Raw genomic sequence first — 20,148 nt, 5'->3', positions numbered from 1 at the left:
TCATCTACGCCAACGGCGAAATGTTTTTTAATCAATTAGGACAAAATTATCCCATACTGCCATATATTGGGTTATGCTAATAAAAAATGCTCTATGCACCATTCAATGCATCCAATCTGAAAAAAATGGATGTGAGTGATAATTTTTGTTATTTGAAATATGGGTGTTTGTATGCGTGTCTCTGTGAGAGTGTGGTTCAGAAAAAAAAAAATACTTATAATTTACTAAAGAAAGGCATTAGTGCAACAACTCCCACAGTAGTTGTATTTTGCCAGCCAAAGCTGGACTACATTGTCTGAATTCAAATTCGCTGCTCAGAGTCAGTTAGAACATCACATATCAATAGACTTCCAATGAGGCCACTGGGCCTTGCCCACTAGGCCTGGCTCCAGCGTTGGCACCATTACGGGGCCCTTTCCATCTGCTGTCCTTGTCCTGTGTGAGTGTGTGTGTTTGTTTGTTTGGCCTCGGCCTAGTCTTCATCATCCACTGAACTCCAGTGCATCTCAGTTTCATTCTTACTAGGCTTGAAATGACACAGCAGATGGCTTATGGGGGAAAATCCTTCTCAAGAAAGCAACTATGAAAGATTGAAGAAATTATTAATAATTGAGAAAAGTGTTTTGCCTCATGCCTGAAAGGACTGAACTACAGAAGGTTGGTAGAAGGACTATTAATCCCACAATGCACTGCAGTAACCTACTTTCAGTTGTACAGGAAGTGGAGGAGATTCGTTGCGTGAAGTGATACCAGGCCAACAAAAGCAAGCTCTGGAACAAACTTGTCCTCTTTTCTACACCCGTCATCCATTGGGAAGGCATCAGGGAGACAAGCACGAAGCTCCCCTTTCTTCCTGCTGACAGAGGAAGGCCTGCTCCCTACCAAGGAGCTCAGGATTCAAAACATATACAGTATTATGTTTTGTGTATCTGGTAATTGTCTTTCCTGTTGGATGAATAAGCTTCGAACCTGGCTTATTCATAATTTTGAAGAAGGAAGCTTTGAAATATGGTTTCCCCAATAGAGACATTGTCTCTGGCTGCCATTCCTCAGAGGGAAAAACATGCAGCCCATGAGCAGCTCCATCCCAGAGCTGAGAAAAGGAGCACAGCTTCACCAACCATGGCCGCCCATGCCAGCCAAATAAACAATGCTGCCGCCTGATGCCTGTTCCAGAATTGAGCTGAGAAGATGCTCTACTTTTTTCATGCCATTCCGCTGTTATGTGAATACACACACATTTTAGATTTTTTTAAACACTTTTATTCACTTTTAAGAGTATTATTACCTTATTAGCCAGCCCATATTTACTCATAGTCCATGAAGAGATAAAAACAAAGTTTGCCAGAATACAAAATTATATTTAGAAAAGAAAAATCTAAGCTATGCTAGCGACTCTCAAAGCGCAATGATGAGACTTGTCTTTGATTCCAGTGGGGTCGTTTCTCTTGTTCTGTGCATCTCTTCCATGTCCAACACTGCGTCACTATTAGCCACTGCACCAGAAGTTGCAAAGAGGGACATTTAGAATAGTGTGCGATGTCTTATTTTATCATCATTCTCCTATTTTTTTTTTTAATGCTTTGACTGATGTTTCCAAGTAAGAGATAAACTCCTATTCCAAAACAAAGAGTATGGTATGCCACAGGTTAGAGTCAGTTTATTTACAACCAATCATTTTAAGAGGAAATATAAAATGCATTCAAAGTTGAAATGTTCCATTATCATAAGGTTTCAGTTCAGAATTTTAAAAAGCACGAAGAGTTTTTAACACAGCCAAGACAATTTATTTTATACCAGAAATTTGCTAAAATTAAGATTTAATTCACATAATGTCCACACCATGTATTTTGTAAGGACAGCAGCCAGAGAAGCTCCATTTCCCATTTTTGATTCTTGAACTAAAATTCCTACCAGTTTCAGCAGATGATATTTCTACTTAACTCAGTCTGCATGAGCTGAACATTTGTAGTGTATCAGAAATCAATGTTCACTATAAATGTACATTGATTTACTCTGTAATGTACATAGATATATATAAATAGAGGCATACTCTCTTCCAAAACTATGTATACTCCAGCCTAAGTCCACAAAGCATCATTATTGCAGATCCTGCTTCCAACACACTCAATATTCCTTTAATAGTTGTGATCGTCCCTGTTTTTCCTTACTTTTTTTAAACACTCTACTTTTTGTTGTCTTATGTGTAGCCTATCCATCCACATCTTGTATGGTTTTTTTCTTCTGGAAATTAACCTTCTCAGTACATTTAATAATTCCACAATGATGTTTTTTAATGTTTAGGTTTTCCAATTTCTTCTTACTGTACAGTCTGTTATTATTTATTTTAGGAGCATATCTATCTTTTTCCTGTAGTTTAAAAATTAGATGAATATGCAACCTCGGAGTCACCACGTGCAAATAGTTTTGTACTAAATAACTGTCTCGCTTCTATGTTTTACTAATATTCACAAATCCATCTTACTACCGCAACCAGCACTGACTTTCAATATTCAAAAGGAAGGTTTTCAAAATTGATTTTTCTTCCCTGCACGTTTGAGGGAGATTTTTATGTTATTCGAACCTTGCCACTAAAGTCGCTGGAGTTTGAGCCAACAAACAGTCCAAAGCTGAAAATACTGCATGACACTGTGCAGTGAAATGTAGTGCACAGTCGCTAGATCATCTGATGTTTTCTCCCCTTCTGTTCTCTTCAGGTTATCAAGCCTTCCAGATGCACACACCATCACGTCAGTGGCTCCGCTCATAACAGCAATTTAGTGATTTGAATTCCCTCTCGCCTGCCGCCTTTTTCATTACACCGTGACAGCAAAATGCAAAGTAGCCCGTGTGTTTAATATGAGATACGACACAAGACATCATTAAAAACAAATGTGTCGGGATGTCTTCTGTTTGAGTTTCTTTATTGGCATGCATGTGATAAGTTGGAGGAGAATTATGACTTGTCTCATTTTTCTTTGGTCTTATTATCCCTGTTGGTCATGTTTTTCCAAGAATGACATCCAGTGCAGAGCTCCCATGGAGTTTGTGACACCTCCTCTGGTTCCAACTCTTCGGAAAGCCAGTTATGCTCTCTGGGCTCAGAGGAGGGTGGGATGGCTTTTCCCGAGGTTCACACCAGACGCTGTCTCACCTCGGCAACAGACAGACTCTTTATTCAGTGACGCCTGAAATTAGACGGTGCGCTTCTTGAGAGGATGGAAATGTAGGGACAGAACTGGCATCAGGGGGGCGGCTGCCAATCACTCATGGCAGAAACAGCATCTGGAGAGGCACGCAGCATCTTCCTCTTCAGTTTTTAAACAATGTGATGGTTTTCTCTGCACCCAGAATCGAGTTAATTCAAGCCATTTTCCAGAAAAGGTTTCTGCATGTGACCCATTGTGCAGTCAGGCGTAAGTGAATGTCTTATCTCTCTGTGACACGGTTGTAGTTCTTCCAGAGTTACGTCTCCTTTGCCAAAACCAGCATATGTCCTCGTGTCTTAAACTGCGATTTTGCAACGGTCCAAGCTGTTTGAATGAAGTGTCATTTCACTCAGGTCATCTGCACATCACTAAACTGACAGACAGGAGAAAAACAGTAGGCTGTCCCCATAACCAAGTCTAAATATTAAACAGAAAATGAGAAAGCAGATTCCTTTACGTTTTTCTCTCAATTTTTGACTTGATATTATTCTGTTTTCCTCTCATTTTCTTTGAAGAACTTTCCCTTTTCATGCATTCGCTACCTCTCGCCCCTCCGTTTGTGAGTGCTGCAGCCCACCCTGCACCGAGCTTCAGTGGTACATGCCGTTAGAAAGCCCATCTCTGGGAGGGGAGGAGGGGAGGGTGGTCTCAGTCTCAGCTAAGCGGCAGCTTTAGTCCCCCACCATAAGCAAATTCACAGATGTCTCTGCACGCGTCTCAGCCGTCATGAGAAGGCAGCCTGCTCCTGTGTGAGCCCCGGACAGAGTGAAGCAGAGAGGGATTCAAAGAGATTCAGCAAGGAAAAGGGTGGGAGGGAGAGCGGGAGAAAGAAGAGGAGAAGGCGAAACACACAGATCGCTGACACTCTGACGTTTCTGCTCATGAGCCCGATCTGGTGTGTTTAAGCGCAAGAAGAGAAGAGAAAAGAGGGAGGAAAATAAATCCGTGGACCCTGACATCTCTTTGTTTTAATTTTCTCTCTCATTTTTTTAATTCATTCAATGAATGAAGGCGGCTCCTACTAACACGGCAGAGTAAAAGAAAGAGATGCTTTGAACGCCGTCTCTCTTTTGACAAGGGGCAAGAAAGAGAAAGAAGGGGGGGGGTGAGACGGCGTAAAGCAGGGACAAAAAACTGGATTTCTAGGATGACTCGGAGTCGACTCGGAAGCTTGGAATACGAGCCTCACGCCGAAGTCTCTGAATGAGGTAAAAATCATGATATCACACTATCGTCTCTTGTTATGCTCTGCCCCGGCTGCCACCGTCAGATAAAAATCTGTGAGGCACTTGAAAGCATGAACAAGGGCTTGACAAAAATGAGCCAATTTTCATGCTCATCAGGTTTGGAGCAGCGTTCGGGAGATTGCCATCCTCCTCCCCGGGTTGTTCTCCGTCTTGCTCATTGGAAGTGAGGGAGAATCCACACAGGCTGCAGTGTTGCGTGTTGCAGAGAGGCACTGCGAGCCGAGTTGAGCACCAGACTGATGAAAAAAAGAATTGGTGATAATCCTTGTGATGAGAATCTAGGGGTGCTGAGATGGCAGAAGGGCAAGAAGAGAGCGATTTTCTGCAAACTGGCCAGCGGAGCATTTAGTTCAGCTGGGTTCAACGGATAAATGCAACACGAATACTCTTTATTCCATAATGGATGAACTGAAAATCCCATGGTGTGCGTTCCAAAAAGGGAAGGAAGGTGTTATGAAATAAATAAATTATGAGGTATATAGTAAAGTGGGTTGCAGAGTTGATATTTTCAACATTCTGAAAATATTGAAATCCCAGGCACTGGGGAAGCTTTAATTCAGCAGCTGAAAACTAAAGACGAGATGAAAGACATAGTTGTTTTCTTTATCGACGGAGGTGCACAAACATTTCTTTTCAACCTCCTGTGAACTTTTGGTACATAATGAGAAACCTGCAGATTATCAGTGACGTAGCCTAGTGAGGGAGTGAAAATGAAAGCGGTGGCACTGTTTAAATTTGGAGTTTGTGTAAATGATTTTGTGTTAGGTCACAATAATGTCTACAGTAATGTCATATGTAGACATTATTTCAAGCCCATAAATAATAAATATCTGGACAAAATGATTTGGTCTTTGCCAGGTTAAGTCCTCATGTGCTCTAAAACAAAATACCACACAACAGATTCTACACTGTCATAAAAATGCTGAAGCGCTTGTATTTGAGAGTGAAATTTGCAGGTGGGTGTTGTTTATCTAATGCTCTTGATTGATTGATAATCAGCAAGTGAGAGCAGCCTTATAAAAGCATATTTTGAAGTTTGTACATCTGGAGCAGACAGGTAAATGTAAGGACAATGCCGGGATGGAGAGACATCAGCAATGATCTGAACCTGATTAATGTGGGAAGTATTGAAAGGACAGTTGAAAAATATTTAAAATTCATTATTCCAGTGAGGAAGATGGTTTTTGTTTTGTTTTTGTTGTTTTTGTTTTTTTACCAGTGGAAACCATTTAAAAACACAAAATATTTCATAGGCGTGAATGTTCCAGACAATTCATTCCTTATTTGAACCGTGAATAGAAACCTAAAAGCTTCAATTCAGACACTACAGGTTTTATATTACAGCTAAATTAGAACGTGAGCTAGTATATCCTATTTTAAAGAGCTTTGAAGGGATTTTTTTTCTCTATTAGAAGAATCCTTTTGAACAATGGGACCAGAGTTGACATGTTGTGGTCGTTATGCTCAGCACCTTGTTGTACAGAAATGAAACACAGCTATCGCTCAAAGAATCCTCCTACCAACTGTGAAGTATGATATTTGGCAGATGGGTCATGAGTTGAGGTTTGTCACCAAACATTCAGAGTAACTTCCAGTCATTAAGCCAGTTCAAAAAATAGAAACTATTTTTTTAAAATTCATAAATTAAAAATCAGCTTTGTTTTCTAAATGATTAATAAATATGTTTTATCCTTCAAGTTCAGGCAACGACATTTAAGTAGAGATGAGTGTATAACTGTGATATAATGTTGAGGAATGAATCAAATGTATTTTTGTTTGCTGCCGTGTCCCAATTAATCTACACTAAGAAACGCAGCACAAGACGTATCGGTTTAGATTCAGCCACAGACAACTGAGCTAACACAACAGAACAACACCTGGCCTTAGCTTCTTTAGCCTGTACAGCAAAGTGCAGCAACACTGCAATGCTGTTCATGTTCCCAGCTGTTTTTTCACATGGGCGCTGGCATAGCTCTGCACTGCACTGCACTCTTTGACCCTGGGTACATATTCTGTTTCTGCTTCGTCCAGCTATGTCAGCAAGGAGGATACAGATCTCTTTTATGGAGATGGGCAACTTGTCTTTTCACTCTCAGTTCAAGGTTGCAGCCCTTATTCTGGCCGAGCTAGCCGAGTGCTGACGGGTCAGAACTACAAACGATGCTCCTACATTACAGAACTGCACATATACGAGTTTGTAATTATATTTGTTTAATGTAATAAAAATTAAGACAACTTTAGTTGCGAATTTACCATTTGTAATAAAGTATTAATTAACAATGTGGTTCAAATCTAGCCTGGTTAAAACCATCCCCTTTGTACCACACTTTGCGTCATAGAGAGATTCTGGGCTTAGCTATAGAGAAACGATTGCTCCCTGGAGGCATGAACTGTGTAGAAGTTTTAAATAATCACCAACGTTTGGCCGTGATGTATGTGTAGTGCCAGTCTGACGCCAAGAAGCTTTCCGGAAATTGCCTGCATTGTACACAACCATCCTCCACTGTTGGAAAGAAATACAGATGTGAATGAAGCAGCTGGAAATATTAATTCAATATTTGGAAGTGTGGCCAACATGGACAGAACGGCTTTGTTCACTTCCTCCACTGCCATTACTAAAACTACAGGCGGATTACAATTGTAAAGCAGCGTAGAAAATCAACGTCTTTCACAACTTCTCCTTCTGTTTGCCGATTGGCCCGGTCAAAAATCGACTGGAGAGAATCCGAGACAAGGGAAGAAACAATTCAGTCATTAAGACTTTAAGATTTTTAATTACTTACAGTCCAATTTGATCATAACTATGATACAATGCACAAATGAGCTAATTGGCAATTTTTGAGAATAAAGATACGACTTTACATAACAAAAGCTTTGAAGCTAATGGCAGGGACAAAAATGTGAGGCAGTTTCACATTTACAGCAATACCTTTTTTGAATTAAATGGATTGAAACAGCATGATAGAAAGACTTTAAAGCATATAAATAACCCACACTATGCTGAGAAAGAAATAGCAAGTGGATAATAGCCGCTGTCATCATTTCTTTGTGTAGGTGAACTTAATTGTGAATGCAGGTGGAGGATTTTCCTTCAGCTTGTTCCATGCAGTCATCATTTCACACATCATTTCTTGGTGTAATGATATGTATGAGATCTGACAGGACACAGGGGTGAGACTAAACAAATGTTTTGCTAGCTATTGGCAACAGTGCAGTTGTTTCAGAAGCATGTGGGCGCAGGTGAACCATGTCTACCTACACGGACAACTCACAGATGCAGGTTCTGAAAATACACTTCACCGGGCTGAATTCATCTCCGTTTGAAGTCTGTTCGTGTGTGGTGCAGGTTTCTCTTTGAAAGTATCAGAGCATCTCTGCAGATTCAGCCGTGGAGTCGTCCATCCTCTGTACCAGCAGGGTAAATGTAAGAGACGAGAAAAATAGGTGGGCTTTTATCGGCCACAGTAGACAGAAAGAATTATACAACAGGTGTTAAAGTGTCCAGTACAGTATCTAGTTCGGTGCGGCTTTTGTCCATTTAGTTAAAATGTTTTGGTGTTTGCATTTGAAACAGGCCACCTACTGAATGTATGCATGTAGGTATTCTTAAAATTATTTACTCAATTGAGAGAATTACCTGAAAAATTGTTTTCATTCAGGATGAAAACATAGGACGAATAATAGTGACAAAATACAGTATTAAGGCATAGTAACCCCTGACAGGCGAATATTTTTTCCATCAAAATTGATATATGGGGAGTGGAGAAAACAGGCAAGCACAAAGAACTGACTGTTTGAAAATGGACGACTTTTGATGGCTAGACGACTGGATCAGAAGAATAAATATCTGCAGCTTCTGTGCAGTATTCCTGGCTTACAGTAATCAGTATTTATCAAAAGTGGATCAAGGAAGAAACAGTAGTGAATCAACAACAGGGTCAAGAATCACTGATGAAAGAAGAGAGTAAAAGCTGGCCTGAGTGGTACAATACAACAGAGAATGTATTTCTAGTTTTTCACCTTGACAGCAAACAATTGGTATAAGTGTATGATTTCCAATCAACTAATAAAAAATGAGAAATATTTAAGTTTAAATAGTACAACCCAAGTTGAAAATTAGATTTTAAAAAAAGCATATAACTTTAATGTTGGCGTCTAGTTCCATGCTGGCCGCTTATTAAAGCATAAATATATGACGTTTTTGTGTTTTATGGATGAGTTTTGGACTCCAGGAGTTTGCGCGATAAGCTGTGGGAAAATAAAGGAAGGATTTTTACAGTGAACCAAGATGTCAGTGAAGATGAATACTTTACGCTATACATGCCTTAGCTCACTTGACCGAAAAAATACTTTCCACATTTCTGAATTGTAAGAATTGAGACTTATTTGATTGCTGTCGCGTGAAGCAAAAGTAAACGCAAGAAGCAGACAAAATCTGAAGATGGGTAAAGATTGTTTGCTTTTCATTGATGAATTTAAGTCCCTCCAGTTTATGGTGCCATAGGCCTCGTTAGGATGCGTTTAATTAATATCAGTTTAATGGCTTGGTTAGGGCATAATTTTGCCAGAGGACTGCTATAAAACACACTGGGCACATGTTCTTTGTACTACCTGGCCTAAACACAAGAGTAAAGCAAAATGTCTACTAAGAACAAATGTTTTCAGCCTTGCAGCAGTGCAACAGCACCTCGCTGGATTACAAACCATCAGGCTCTTAAAAATCTGTCTGGCTGCCCATTAAAACAGCCACTATTGTGGCTCATTAATGTCCTGCAGAGGAATTAGAATAAACTGCGCTCCACACACTCTGGCTGGCAGAGACTCTCAGCCGTCTCTGCAGCAGTTTCCTTTCTCTCCAGGGACAGCAGTTGTTTGCCTGAGGTACATCACAGCAGCTTGGAGTGACCAGCAGCACCATATAATTAGATGCTCAACTCCCTACAAACTGCTGGATCTGTTGAATTCGCCTCAACTTGTTTCAGCAATTTCTGGAAGATTGTCAGATTTGATTGCTCTACAGGCCACCGCTGCTCGCATAAATGGGAAATTGAGTTTGAAAGGTGAGGATTATAGTATGAGAAAGGTAAGCTATCTGAGAGGGATAATAGCAGAAAGCATTAAAGTTGCACAAAGGATGTTCTTTAGCAACAGCACTAACTTTTAGATATATACACTTGAAAGCCCCCCTTTTTTTGTGATGTTCTTCACAAAGAAGATCACTTAGAATTTATAATTACGGGGTTTTTTTATGTGTAGTGTTTAAATAAATAACAAAACAACAGCAATAACAACAACGATGGAGCCCATAAAGGCCTGTGTATGCTGCCAGCACATTCAACTACGCAGATTATATTGGAACATTAAATCTCCACTGTGCAAAATTGAAAAACACTACAGCAAAACATGGTGAAAATACTAGTGTAATTTGAGTACAAGTATTAAATACTAGTTTTTAATTTAACTTGTTTATGGTGCAGGATGTCATTAATGTTGTTTCTTGATATTCTACCTGGAAGTGTAACATAGTGATATTACCAAGAAAGAACTGGGTTATTTGTATGTTAGCTAGCCTGCACTGTGTTGCTTCACCACACTGCTCACTCTGCGGCAGTGGCTCAGGTGGTAGAGCAGGTGGCCACAGAGGTTCCTGGTTTGAATCCCAGTCCTTCCCTGTGGATAATCAGGAGGGGTTGTATCAAGGAGGCCATCTGAGTTAAAATATCAGCTTAGTCTGTCTGCATAAAGTTGTGGACTTAGTCATTTGTCACAGTACGAAGTAATACTTTTTTTCTCCAAAAGCGACTAGTGACAAATCTGGGAACTTTATTCCATGTTATTGGAGATTTTGGCAACAACACATAGCACCAATCACCCTGTAGCGTTAGACCTGAGGGAGAAGCGAATGCTGACATGAGCACTGTGGTCAGTTTCACAGTCATCCTGCAGTATATCCCACGTGCAGTCACAGCCGAGAAGAGACTCATTCCACTCCATGTTCACATTGAACTGAATCATATTTGTACAAACATGAAAAACGCTGTTGATCAACGCCCATAATTTCAGCTTCTGACTTGCCATGTGTCTGAGTGAGACAGTTTTCTATTTGAAAGTGGGGCTGTGATTTAAACATCAACCAAGCTGTACTGTTCTAACCAATAGGAAAATTAAACTGCAGCAGCCACCGTTCAACCCAAAGAGGGCAGCATGAACACAGTTTTAGGCATAACACTGCAGAATTAAACAATTTTACTTAAAAATGTCGTAAAATGTTGATTTGGACTTTAGTTCTTTAAAAACGCTTTGAGAAAATCTGTCCATGCCTTATGTGCCCACATGTGCATATGTAGGATGGAGCTCCATGTAATGACCCTATAGTGGCAGAGATTATATAATTTTATAACAAGTATGCATGTTTAAAAAAGAAAATCTATTAACTTCACTTTGCATGATCCATCCTTTCGCCACCCAATAAGAAGAGTAATAAGACTGATGGAGTTTAGAACAAGCTTAAAATTAAAAATATAACGAACAGAAAAAAAACAATCAACACAATGCACAGTAATAAAACATTAGATATAAAATTCAAAACTCAAAAGTGAAGTGACAAATAATCCAAAGACTAGGACAGATTCTGGAAATGACCATGCACACTCCCAGTCGAACTGTAAAGACAGCAGAGGATGGTGTCAAGCTGCTCCTAATGCCAAGCATGTCGACCCCTGGGTTTGGTCGTTATCTTTATAGGTGGTGACATGCTCCGCAGCTATAGGTAAGCTGAGTCAGTAGGTGTCCACCTCAATTATGTTTCATCACTGTCAAATAAAAGCCTATATTGTGTTCTCAGGAACATAGAAGCTATTGTTACTGACAGAAAAGTCACATTAAAATTGTATTTCTTTTAGAATAAAATAGAACAGAAAGCCTTATTTGTCTGACACAAACTTTTTCTTCAACAGGGCTCTCTAAGCATGTGTAAAACATTCAACAGAGACAAATATAAAAATTACAAATTGTAAATAAATGCCTCTGCTATTGTTGGATATAATTGTGGTTTGGATGAATGATTTTCTTTTTTGCATTTTGCTTCGCTGACCAGTGGAAGCTTGAATCTCCTGTCTGAACCTAGGAGTGAAGGATGGGATGTGAGGGTTCCACCGTGAACAGGATGGCTTTCCTGATCACAGGATAGGACAGAGAAGTTTGTGATGAGTCAATTATTTGGAATCTATAACTGATTGGTAAATCATGATTAAAATCTTTTTTGCAAACTTCAAAATATCGCAGCTTCCTTAAATGTTAGCATAAATTATATCAGAGTGTGTTGGGAAGGACAGACAGTTATCTGTCTGTCTTCCTAGAAACTGCAAGGACTCTACCTGGAAAACCTGCCTTCCCTGAATAATCAGAGGCTTAAAAAGCACTGCTCTGTCTCCACCGACACAGCACAACTTATCTGTCTTTGTGCTGGACTTTAGTGACCAGGTCACTGACAGCCAGTTGATCCTGGATGCTCTCTATGTGTGCCGCCAAGGCACATCGGTATATTTAAAAAGGTTCCCTGTTAAAAGTATTGCTATGTACAGACAAAGAACAGGATGGAGGATAAAACATAACCTTGTTGGAACCCTATATTCACAGCTATTTTACTTGACTTACAGCCACAGTATGTAACTATTACAAATATATGTTTTTTCACGTTTGTTGAGACAGATGAGACTAGTCTGAGCATCCGTGGCAGGTTACGTTGTGGTGAACCAGCCGCAGCACAGCAGAGAGCCAGGGAGAGTGTGTTAGCGGTGCATTTGGAAAACCTCTATCCTTTAAAAAGTACGCTTTTATCGATAAGATCAAACTTCAGTGGATCTGTGGGCTCCGGAGGCAATGCAACAGAGTGCTAATGTTCACAGTATTAAAAGCAGAGGAGAAGTCCATAAATAAAATCTGGGTATTTGGTATTGCAGATGCCGTGTTTGTTATCACTATGTTTAAAATAGTTGAGCTTGCATCCTCCACGCCTCGTTTCGCCCCGTAGGCAAACTGGAGAGGGTTCAGTTTGCCTACATGGTATTGTTGAAATTACTCATCCTGCTCATCACCTCCTAAACAGGTAGATGCATGAAACAATACAATATTTTGTTTTACATCTATAACACTAAGGCTCGTGAGAAATATTCAGCTACTACTGCTGGGTGATTTATAATAGTTTCCCTTTTTCTAAATGAAATGTTTTTCGTATAATCTCCCTATGTGTGTTTGAGGTTAACCGATGATCCCTTGGGGTGGTGCTACTGTGTTGTAAAAGAGAGGCGTATTACAGACAAGCTGGCAGTGTGGAATCGCTTGTTTTGCTCGCATTTATCAGGCCTTTGCTGAAGATTAGGAAAAAGCTTGAAGATGCTACTGGAGGCATTTGGTATGTGTAATCACATGTACATGACACAGATTCACGCGGTCTACAGGCACAAAACCAACAAATGTAAAACTCTTATCTAAACCACCAAGCTTTACCGCCCAAAACGGGCCTCATACAGACAAAGAAAAGAGTAGTAAACAGTCCTCCGACATCTGTCTGGACAACGTTCACATATTTTGTCATGTTACAATCATATCACATAGAGAAGTAAAATGAAAGAGTCCCTGTCTGTCCTTCAAAGAAAAATTAATTTAAACTATAATCACGGTAACAGAACTGGCATAATTTGTGTCTTTGGCATTGTGTTAAACCCAGCAGGAGGAGGTGTTGCATTTATCTGACTGTGGGGCCATAGATTTAGTTTAATATGTCCTGCACAACAGAAGGTGTCAGAAGGAGATGATAATGTCCCATGATGACAGAGGTATTCGCCTACTGACACCCTTAACCAAGTGAAGATAATGTGACCCGACAGTGGTGGCGAATACCGCAGGCGTGTTAGTTTTGACTGCAGAATAGTAATTGACACGACACTGGCTCCGCCCCGATGCGGAAGTGGAGCAAACCTCCGACAAACAGTGCTATAGTAGCAGTGGAAGACATTGTTTGAGTATTTTTTGCTGTATCAGCAAACACTGAGGCAGAGATGGCAGGGAAGAAAATAATCCAATTAGAGTCGGAGTTTCAGAATGTCCCCTCACCAGTCAGTCACATTGAACATATTCCAACTCAGGTGATTTCTTAGTGTACCTCTGGTTGCAATAGAAGCCAAATATAAATGCCAGTGATAGTGAATCTTCCAAAGCTTAAACACTTTTTTTGAGTTTGGTAAACATTCACCTTGATGCACATGTAGCATCTGCAACTACAGGCAGATAGGGAAACACTGCGATGATCAAGAAGGAAAAAACGAGTTTTGGGTCTGAGGCACAAACAAGCTCTCTAAATTACTCCTTTGAGAAAATCCTTGAGGATTTTGTCCTAAATCCCCAGCTTTAATGAGAACAAGTGTTGGTGGACCTCTGTAGAGGAAAGAATTGCTGTATAAAGAGGTTGGGAGATTATTCCACTTGCCAGAGCAACATTAACTAGAGTTGTTCAGTGAACAAATGGGCCAGTTGCAGAGATTCTGCCCATTGCAACTGTGTTGACAGATTGAGTTAAATTTGATAAAGAAATTGAGAACCACATACAAGTAAGTCATAATTAGTCACCACTCATGTGAGTACAATTCTAAGCACCTTTTTCTGTTAATTTTTAAACAAAATAGTGTTGCTTTTTTTTTAAACATTACAGCTGCTAAAATAATGACATACTGATTATTGCAGTTATGAAATAATTGCACCATCACTCTTTGAGACGATGCAGCCATCTTGCCAGGTCCCTCTTGGCAAAGAGATCATAGATCTCAACAAGGTTCTCATCTGGTTAAAAAAGGTTATCGTTTGTTTTATTTAAAACTTAGTCGCATACGCTTAAAACGGCCACTATTTATTTATTTTTGGTTGTATCCAAGTAAAAAAATAAAAAAAATAATGTAAGAAGAAACCATACATTTTGAGGAGTTGAGATCCAGGCTATGGTCCAGTGCGCTTTAGATTTCTTAGAGTGCCGATGTTTTTCTCCGAGCTCCTGTTAAATGGATCATGTAGAGAATGCCTCACCTTACAAGATCAAAGTTTTTGAAAGTGCAAACAACTACATGCACCTCTACTTGAACTATATGGGTAAACTATCATCATGTGTGAAGTGTAGAACAAGAACAGGTCAATTATAGCCAGCTTAAAGGAAGTAAGTCTTGGCATTTACAGTAGAATTGATTTGACACACTAATATGCCCTAATTGTAAAGTTGACTGAGCATTTATTTCAGTCATTCCTGCAAATTAAATGAGCCTCAACTGACTGATGATGAGGAAAAGCAGTTTTTTTTTTTGTTTTTTTTATCGGGTTTTCAGCATTATCCCATTATTTCTGCATAATCAGACTGAATGCCGTAAGTCTATTCCACAGAAGATACTTAAACATTGTAACACAACAAAAATTAGCAAACAAAAAAGTAATCTTACTTAATCAAACTTTGAAAAAAAAACACTCTTTTCCCTCCCTGGGAAGAAAACCATTTCCGATTGACAAATTACATTTATCAACTTGATATTTCACCAGTGTTGCCTCTGATCCTTCGCTTTTGTTTTCACGATGTATGGCATGGAGGCTGACATGCCGCACTATCCCCTGCGAACAACTTGCTCATCATTAAGCAGAGCCTTGATGCATCTTGCGGATCCATTGTTAGTGCTAATGGTGCTGCCAGGCTTGTGAATTCATCAACAAAAGCAATCTCATTTTCTGCTGATCTTAATCTCCAGAGTTAATAACAAACAGGATGTTTGTCCGACATGAATCATGTCTGAGCTGAACGGCAAAACTCGCATGGCTTGTCATTTAAAGCTGAGGTCATAGAATTGGGTGTATCACATACCTCATGACTGAGCTGCTGTTTATTGCTACAAACCCTGTAAAATGTTAAAAGGCTCCTGGGAAAATTTTTTAAAAAGCTGGGCAGTGTGGCTTGTGATTTCATTAAAATGGGTGTAAAGGCTCTGGGAAAGACTTCAGGCAAAACCGCCTATAGGCATGACTGACTATGAGGCCATTCACTGTCCAATTGCTTTTTACTTCACTTCATGGTTTAAAGATCTAATAAACCAAGTGATTATTCACAGCCATGAGCATTATATTATGCCTTTTGCATATCACACCAGCAGTAGTGCCTCAGTTCTTAACTTTTTCTCTAGATGAGATGGGGCAGATTCTCAAATCCATCAAAAATACATAAATAAAAGTATGTTTTTATATATATATATATATATATATATATATATAGAGGGAGAGAGAGAGAGAGGGAGAGAGAGAGAGATTTATGCACATACATAGCACTGGTGACTAATACTGAATGTACGGAGTACACACTTATTTGCAGAATGAAAAAAAAAAAAGATTAAATATTGATAAACTGTGCATAGGATATTTACATATCCAAACCAACAAAACCAGAACAGCAACATTCAAGTCAGTGCAAATAATGAAGGAAATGTGTCAAAGCAAAGGGGGGAGGAGGACCTATTTGAATTGCATTACGCAGTTAAATTAGGTCATTGTGTGACGCCAAAATGATCCATCTCCTGTCAAACACTGAAATTAGAAAGAGAGGCTGCTCAGAAATGTAAACACACGCTGCTGTGTGAGTTGCAGAAGCCTGCAGCAGAAGTTCCTGTGTAAAGAGGTAAGCTCAGAGACGTCAAGTGGCGCTAGATCGCAAACTTTGGAGTAAATAACAACAGCCCTTGTCCTGAAGCTCGTTGTTGCTGAAGTCTTTCCCTCTTTAACGATATTTGCTGCGATATCTGTGTTTCTGTCAAAAATCCGACTTGTTTTTGCGACTGGCTGAAAGTCAAAACATTTAAAGGACAAGGTGACCTGCTGGAGCAGCTAGCGCACTCATTTACCGCCTCTCTGCGTTGGACCTTAATTAATAGTTTAATAAGAGCAGTGAGCTGTGAGTCTGACCTGTTTTGCACCAGCATTAATTTGCTAAGCTTCTTGACTATACAGGAATTAATTACAGTGAACAAACTCTAAATTTGTAGATGGAAAATCAAGAGCTGAGACAGTTCATGTCCGTAATGATTTCATGAGGGTTTCTTTACCAACACGGGATCAGAGAGTTCTGGATAAGCTAGACTAAAAATAGGTCATATTGCCTTTATTGTCTTTTATTTTCCCATCCCGTATTTAATTTTTCATTTTCATAAATTATGCAGTCTCAAAAAGAGCAAAACAAAACTAGCTTGTAAAAGAGTTATAGCTTGAACCTTCTTCCATGTTAATACATTCGTTCACAATTCTTCATGCCTATGAGGAGCCAAAAGCTCTTTATTCTACTATTTTACTAATTAAATTAATTAAAGCAGACTTTGACTTTTAAACAGAAAAGATAGGATGGTGAGATATGCAACAATTTTGCACAACATAAAAAGAATATACCCCTACCTATTTTTGAAGGACATAGCTCACAGTGAGATCTAACATTAATAAATGCCAATTGCGAAAATGTTGTATCTTACTTTCAAACAAACAGTAATATTTTTTGCACTGTCAGGATTTTGAACATCTAACTAAACATCCTGGTTAGATGTTTGGTTAGCATTCATTGGCACCAGTGAATGTTTGGCACCAGGCATTCATTGAAACACTTTTTCCTATTTAGTTGTCTTCTTGAGTTCACTGTTCAGTTACATTTTGTAAACTAATCATCAAAATCAGATCTAGTATATATTTTTTACCACTCTGCAATTTTGGGTTCAACATTTGCTTTGAGATCAGTCAGGTTGGTGTTAATTGGCATATCTGTAGTCAGTTGTTTTGAAAGGTTGAGTTGTTGCAGCCTAAGGCGATTCTCCCAGCAGCCTCAAGCACTAGTGTGCAAACTTAATAAAACTGTTAAGTAGCATTAAATATATGTAGAGGAAAGACAGCGGGGGTTTTCCAATGCTTCCCATGCATTTAATTAAGTAGCTCATTATATAAGGAATTACCGGTTAGAAATCTTATATTTTGTCTGTACTTTGTAAGAAAGGCCACGAAAAGTCTAGAGAGAAAAAAAAAAGAAAAAAAAAATCAAGTCTGTAAAGTTTGGCATACATTAAGCTCTCTTTACCTGAGCACAATCCGGGTCTATAAGCTGCTACGTGAAGGTTTATTGGAGAACATTATTAAAAAACGTTTAAAATTCTCAATATATTAGCCAAAAATGAAAAAGTGTATAGGAGCACTGCTAACTTCCCAAGACATTGTTTTTTACCTAAACTCAAAGGTTCAGTGATGATTTCTGATACGGGCGACATGGGCAACTGCCCAGGGTGGCATCTTGTTGACGGGTAAAACACTATGGTAAAAAACTAACACTGTACACCACCCTGAACACACCACATCACATTGACATGCTGCTAGACTTGCTGTTTGTAAGTCTAGAAAAACTTGTAAAACTAGTTTCATTCAACTTCGCAGTCATCCTACACATAATGGTTTTCTGGGCATCACATAAAATGTCAATTAAAACAGATAAAAGTAAGAGCTATAAAATGACAAAATAGAAAAAAAGGTCAAAGGACATTGATAATTTTGCATGATACCAGAGTATGGTTATTTCCCTAAAGGGAAGTGGTTTTAAATATCGTTCCTAGTTTATTCTCCTTTTAACACATAAATAAAGTTGTACTTTATCCTCTTAAAACAAGGGTTTAAAACAAGGACGCAGTTTGAGAAGATTTCAATGAGACAGACACTGCAATAGTACTTTTGTCTTTTGGTTCCCATTGATGTCTGTCTCCATTTAGTAAAGCAGAGGAAATGGAGCAAATACATTATTAGAATTGTTACAATTCATTAATGCATACTATGCTGAGTGGATACTCATGATGAATGAACATGATGATGGGGTGGTTAACCACAAGTGGACTGTGGCAATGTGAAGCCGTGTTGTGAGATGCAGAATTCGATGGTGGGCCGCAGGCAGAACTCAGCTGTCCTGATTGAGTCTTTAGACAGCTTTTGTCGCTGATGTTTAAAATTAATCTGCTTTGATCCTGAACCTCTTTTTATTTTACAATGATTTTGTTTTTGGTTTTTTTTGGTTGCTTTCCTTAAATTTACAATTCTGAACCAAATCACACAATTTAACATCTCAATCATTTCCCTTAGACTGATTATGAGCTGTTTTTAAATTCTTTGTTGATGAGTTAATTCTTCGTCTTGACGAATATTTGCAGACCACAGAAGTGTGTCCTCTATCTCCAGCCTCTGAGGACATTAAGTCAGTGGGTGAAACGGCATCAGTGGGATGTATGCCAAGAGGCTGCGCTTAGTTACAATCAGCTCAGTGTTGCATCATCACTGAGCAAAACTGTAGACAGAATAATGTTCACATTGAGGGGAGGATTTGAGTCTTATTACACAGCAGGCTGCAGGCCTGAAACAAAATGTCATTGTGTGATTTATGACATGCTACAAGCTAATGAGATAAACAGAGCCTGAATCGATTCAGTCGGGCAGGAGCCAAGCCACAGGGGCATATGCAGCTGTCTGCAGCGACTGTATTGACACGCTCATATTCATAGAGCCAGTGAAAGAGATCCGAAGGCTGCAGTTTTGGCAGGAAAAAAAAAAAAGCAGTGCTGTGTCCTCTTTCTCTCTGAATGGAGCCGCTTTGCCCAGCGCTGCAATCAGGGTCGATGCGGCTCAAATCAAACGCTTGTGATGGGATCTGACAAGCTGAGTACTTACTGCTGAACAATCACTGCTAAGAAAAGCTTTTTTCTCGTCAAAGACAAACAAGATAAGGGTGGTGTGTAGCAGGCGACTGTGAACAAACAGATGGGCATGAAAGAGCATTTTGAACTGCAGTTAGTGATAAAGCATGTCACAGTTAGAATGTGGATGACCGTCAGCCGTGCTTGCAGACTTATTTTGTGGAGCTGCTGCAGCCGTTTGGCTGACTCGGTAATGGCAGATCATGGCTGATATTCCAAAAAGGCTGTGGTTAACTAATTAAAACCTTTACGCCTCACCAGGATCACTGTAAGAGGATAAACAGGGCAGGGTGCCATGTGTAGTGCTGAGCTCGTCTGGGCTGCAGTGCACGGTGACTGAAAAACATCCACTGCAGGGCTTGAAGGAGGAAATTGTGTGTCCCAGACATTTTTAACATTGTTGTTTTATTTTACATCCCATTATTTTCTTCCATTTAAATCAGCAATTTAGCCGTCTGAACAAAACCATAAACCTAATCCCTTGACCCCACCTCCCAAGAAAAACAAACAAAAAAAAATCTTGTCTGTATGTGATTATTATGAGATTTCTGCATGTGATTGGTTGTTATCATTTGGATCAGACGGAACTCCATACAACTTAATCTGCGTCCGACTGAATTGGAATAAGTTTGATTTATTTTATTTCTAGAATGAGTTAGCTCATATTCCTGGATTGTTCCTTCCCAACCAGATTCCTTTCAGTGGAAAAAAAAACAAAAAACTTTGTTTCCTCAGAAAAATAATCCTTAATACGTGTTAAAATTGATTTTTGATAAAGAAGGTTAACATTAGCATTGAGGCAAAGCCCTGACCTAAACACTACAGCCAGAAGCTTAAATCCATTCTTCCAAGTATTCCATGAAAACTAGTCAACTATCCAGCCAGAATAACTCCAGAGGCTCACAGATT

At 39.3% G+C, this 20,148-nt stretch overlaps 1 protein-coding gene across 4 annotated transcripts in view; it reads left to right on the top strand.

The window, feature by feature from the left end:
• Positions 1-3,833: 3,833 nt before the first annotated feature.
• Positions 3,834-20,148, top strand: part of LOC103474772 (galactosylgalactosylxylosylprotein 3-beta-glucuronosyltransferase 1) — a 109,058-nt gene continuing 92,743 nt past the window's right edge. For 2 of the 4 annotated variants that reach the window (XM_008425987.2, XM_008425986.2), the window contains exon 1: positions 3,836-4,417. The gene's annotated coding sequence lies outside the window, so the exon portion shown is untranslated. Of the gene's footprint in view, positions 4,418-20,148 lie in introns of all 4 variants that reach the window. The other 2 variants (XM_008425988.2, XM_008425989.2) reach the window with 2 other exon arrangements.

This window comes from Poecilia reticulata, linkage group LG13 (assembly GCF_000633615.1).
Source record: "Poecilia reticulata strain Guanapo linkage group LG13, Guppy_female_1.0+MT, whole genome shotgun sequence".
NCBI lineage: Eukaryota > Metazoa > Chordata > Actinopteri > Cyprinodontiformes > Poeciliidae > Poecilia > Poecilia reticulata.
This window is presented reverse-complemented; position numbering and strand designations above follow the sequence as displayed.